Source organism: Nicotiana attenuata, unplaced genomic scaffold (genome assembly GCF_001879085.1).
Source record: "Nicotiana attenuata strain UT unplaced genomic scaffold, NIATTr2, whole genome shotgun sequence".
Taxonomy (NCBI): Eukaryota; Viridiplantae; Streptophyta; class Magnoliopsida; order Solanales; family Solanaceae; genus Nicotiana; species Nicotiana attenuata.
Window position 1 is genome coordinate 38,554 of NW_017675358.1, and position 5,425 is coordinate 43,978.

Here is a 5,425-nt window from a genome sequence, read left to right on the forward strand (position 1 = left end):
TGTTTAACCCAGCCCAGATATCTACCATTTTGCACTTAAAGCCATCTTTCGCCCACCTGAAATTACAACAATAGCCAAAATTTCTTCCCACCTTACTAAAATACAGAACTAACCTATTTGTTACCCTTATCTTCACCCCACACGTGGCTATATCTCTCCAACACCTGTAAAATACTCCCCCCCATTTCCTAATACACCGACAATCCCCACTATCCACAAAATATCCCCAAATCATTTCATCTCTCCTCAACCTCCTCAGCTCCACCTGAAGCTCACCTAGGTAACATCGACTCTCTTTCTCTTTGTTTTGTGTTTTATCTTTCTCATTTTTGCTCCAATCATCTGTACTAACTTCATTTCTTCTTTGGATATTCCTGTATCTGCCTGAGTTTGTATGCCTATCTGCTGCAACTTTGACTTCTCGATTTCTCCGCCTGGCTGCTGCAACATCTCTTTGTAGAAACAGAGATATATCAGTATCGATTCTCTCCTGAAGCTCCAGTAGGTAATAGCCACTCTCTTTGTCTTTCTTTTTTACTTTTTTGTCTTCTTCGTTGTTCCAATCGATTGTACTAACTCCATTTCTTCTTTGATTCTTCTTGCATGTGCCTGGATCCATATATCTCGTGTACTGAGAGTACATTTGAATCTCATGAGTCATCTGTGCAGCTGCTACAACTGATGTGAAAGCCCTAAAGTACACACCCTCTGGTACCAATTCATCACCTTGCTGAAAAAGGAAAGCTTTGGTTGGATTTGTAAAATTCTTTTCTTTGTAACTTGCTTGTAGTCCATTCCATGTATTATTTTCTTTTTTCTTAGCTGTTTCATTACATGTATGCATCATCCAGTAATGATTACTGTCCGTCAGACATGTAACTGAAAAGCCCCTATTCTGTGCTTGTTTGTTTTTTATGTATTCTATTCTTGCTTTATTTTTTGATATCTTGCTGTATGCTCCTCTGATTTCTTGTTTCTGTGTTGTAGACTTGTTTGTGATTCTGTTATAAGCTAGATTTAAGCTGTCCCCGATGGACTGAGTACATAGTACTAATACCACCATCTGAGTAAACCTTAAACCATAGATTATAAATAAAATCACTACCTCTGAATGCCATCTCTCTGATTCTGATACCAATAATGTACTTATCTCTGTAGTGCATTTGTTGATTTTCCTCTGCTTTTGTTGTTGTGATGCTTTTGAGTTCAAATCTGTACTTGTGCTATATTCTAGGTGTAATTTTAGACCTTTGGAATGAATGACAAGCATTAATACCACCAAATGATCCTCCATTATACCAAAGAATAATACCAAATTCACTAAAGCATCAGAACAACAAATTCTGTGTTGTAAATCTTGTATCTTGTTAAATCTTCCTGCCTGATTCCCTAGTTTCCAATGAAAAACTAGTCTCTTTGCATGCCCAATTCTCTTAAGCATTCTGGGCCTTTTTACTGATTTTAGAATCCTCCAACTATAAGTNGCATAATATCAGGGATCATTTCCTCTTCTGTATCTTCTTCATCTTGATCTGACCACATCCTTCTCCTTCCAATTTGTTCTTCCTTGCTTTTGAAAATTTCATATCTGCATCTTCTAGGTTCTCCTTGTCAGTCACTTTTGCAAGTGTCAGGTCCACCCTAGTATCCTGAGATGGAACTTCTTGCACAGAAGTATTTGTGAGAACTAAATTATCTTTAAATGCTCTTTGTACCCATGAGGCAGTTGTTTCCTTGTTCTGATGATCAGTTCTCCTTATTTCTTGGTGCTTTGGCACTTCCTTGCTCTTGTGTTTGTTGTTGTCTGCTGGTGTTGAACTTCCTGCTGGCTCTGTTACTGGCTTTTTGTTTCCTCCTCTATTTCCTTTTTCATTCCCAGGTGAAGCCGGAATAAAAATAGGTGCTGTAGGATTCAAAGTTCCAGGTTCCTTTGTGTGTACACTTGTATTCTGAACCATCTGCTCTTCTACCAAGGCCAATTGTTTGTTTGCATTGTCTTCACTTGTTTCAACTTCTAGTACTGCAAACTTATTGTTTGTCTGCATCTGCTGAGGCATCATGGAGACTTGATTATCCACTGGTATTACTTCCTTCCCATTTTTTGTTCCTTCCCCATTCTGCTTATCTTTAGCTTGATTTCTTTTATCTTTCACCTCTTTCCACTGAGTTCCAACATTGCCAACAACCTTCCCACTTGATAGAATCATCAAAGGGTTGTTATTCTTACTCTTCTCCTTATCTACACCAGGCTGGTTTTTCTCATTCCTATTTACCATAAGCTCAGGATGCACCCTCCAGCATTCCAACAGATCATGCCCTTGTAGCTTGCATTCTTTGCAGTATTTAGGAAGATAGTCATATTTGATATTCACCCATTCAGTTCTTATCTCGCCAGTGCTTTCATTAACAATATCCATCCTAACCTTGTTAGGGAGATCAGCTAGTAAGTCAACTAGTACTTTCACACGTGCACAACTTGGTCTGGTCTTGTTCAGTGTAGCTTGGTCAAGATGTAATGGCTTACCAACTGCAGAAGCTAATGAAAAAAGGCATTCCTTAACAAAATATGTTGGCAGCAGATTAGGAAAAGAAATCCATGCCATAACTTTTGGTGTCTCCTCGCCAACCTTGAATTTAGCATCATATATCAACGTTCTAAATTGATATTCATCTCCAAACTTGTCCTTAACATAATGTACTCCCTTTGATGAAAATTCAATGAAGTCCTGCCACAGTGTAAGTCTAATTAAGATATGCCTATCTCGTAAATACCCAATTGTGCATTCACCCTTGATACCACATTGAATAGGAAGGATACGACGTAATTCATTAATCTCCGGCCAACCATATGAGAATTTGCAGACCACTGCATACTGCAAACCTTCGATCACGTTCATGCGTTCCACTTCTGCTTCAGTAAAGCAAACCAAAGGTTGTCCTTGATGCAATGTAGCTCTTCTAAGCGCAATTGGTTCTGTAACCACTGCTCGATCATGCATGGCAGCGTTGTTTAACGTAGGCTTTACTGCTTTAGCGTAGTTCATGGGCGCTGGTTTATCGCTAGATGGATTTGAAGGTTGGGAATTATTGTTTGGTGTAGTAGAAGGCTGGGCAGACGTTAGAGGGGGCTGACCAGCCGGAAAAGATGGCTGGCCGCCGGCCGGATTGGCCATGGCAGCTGATCGCAGCTTTCTCTCTCTAAATCGCCTTTTCTAGAGAGAAGGCAGAGAAAAATCGCTCGTTTTTTGGGTTTAGGGTTTTTTTTTTTTTAGGCATAACCTAGGGCTAGTTTTTATTTATAAATAAAACAAACAAGCACAATGTCATGAAATCCTAACGGATGTAGGAAAAGGAAATATAATTCTACATAAGACCTATTATCAAAATTGAGCATTAAACTCAAAATTGATATCACAAAAATTCTTCTAAAAATTGTATCAACACTAGTCCAAGAAAATAAATCACAGCAGCCCACTCCACAAAGAAAGAGACACGGCCAGCCCAAGAGAATACTTTGCGCCGACAGCCCACACGCATTGCAGAAATAGCCATGACCTGTTGTAAATTGCAATTTAAGCCACCTCTCGTCAGTGCTACTGATTTGCACATGCAGCCTCCCTTGTATCAGCCCAATTAACATTGCTACTGCTTTGCAGAAATAGCCATAGCTTGCTGTAATGTCTCCAATCTCCTGAAATTGCAAATGTAACCACATTGATCTCATAATTGCCCATTGCATAAAACCCAGTCCAATACCAGCAGTCCAGCAGCCCATATCGTTACTGCTTTGCCCGAACAGCCATCTCCTTGCACCATCAGCCAAATTACCCCCATTACTGAATTTAACAAATAGCCACACATATGTAAAACATATGTATTGGCTATTTGTACAATCTAATAATGAGTCCTTTCCACAAAAGCCCATATACCCAGTTGTCCAGATGTTTAACCCAGCCCAGATATCTACCATTTTGCACTTAAAGCCATCTTTCGCCCACCTGAAATTACAACAATAGCCAAAATTTCTTCCCACCTTACTAAAATACAGAACTAACCTATTTGTTACCCTTATCTTCACCCCACACGTGGCTATATCTCTCCAACACCTGTAAAATACTCCCCCCCATTTCCTAATACACCGACAATCCCCACTATCCACAAAATATCCCCAAATCATTTCATCTCTCCTCAACCTCCTCAGCTCCACCTGAAGCTCACCTAGGTAACATCGACTCTCTTTCTCTTTGTTTTGTGTTTTATCTTTCTCATTTTTGCTCCAATCATCTGTACTAACTTCATTTCTTCTTTGGATATTCCTGTATCTGCCTGAGTTTGTATGCCTATCTGCTGCAACTTTGACTTCTCGATTTCTCCGCCTGGCTGCTGCAACATCTCTTTGTAGAAACAGAGATATATCAGTATCGATTCTCTCCTGAAGCTCCAGTACGTAATAGCCACTCTCTTTGTCTTTCTTTTTTACTTTTTTGTCTTCTTCGTTGTTCCAATCGATTGTACTAACTCCATTTCTTCTTTGATTCTTCTTGCATGTGCCTGGATCCATATATCTCGTGTACTGAGAGTACATTTGAATCTCATGAGTCATCTGTGCAGCTGCTACAACTGATGTGAAAGCCCTAAAGTACACACCCTCTGGTACCAATTCATCACCTTGCTGAAAAAGGAAAGCTTTGGTTGGATTTGTAAAATTCTTTTCTTTGTAACTTGCTTGTAGTCCATTCCATGTATTATTTTCTTTTTTCTTAGCTGTTTCATTACATGTATGCATCATCCAGTAATGATTACTGTCCGTCAGACATGTAACTGAAAAGCCCCTATTCTGTGCTTGTTTGTTCTTTATGTATTCTATTCTTGCTTTATTTTTTGATATCTTGCTGTATGCTCCTCTGATTTCTTGTTTCTGTGTTGTAGACTTGTTTGTGATTCTGTTATAAGCTAGATTTAAGCTGTCCCCGATGGACTGAGTACATAGTACTAATACCACCATCTGAGTAAACCTTAAACCATAGATTATAAATAAAATCACTACCTCTGAATGCCATCTCTCTGATTCTGATACCAATAATGTACTTATCTCTGTAGTGCATTTGTTGATTTTCCTCTGCTTTTGTTGTTGTGATGCTTTTGAGTTCAAATCTGTACTTGTGCTATATTCTAGGTGTAATTTTAGACCTTTGGAATGAATGACAAGCATTAATACCACCAAATGATCCTCCATTATACCAAAGGATAATACCAAATTCACTAAAGCATCAGAACAACAAATTCTGTGTTGTAAATCTTGTATCTTGTTAAATCTTCCTGCCTGATTCCCTAGTTTCCAATGAAAAACTAGTCTCTTTGCATGCCCAATTCTCTTAAGCATTCTGGGCCTTTTTACTGATTTTAGAATCCTCCAACTATAAGT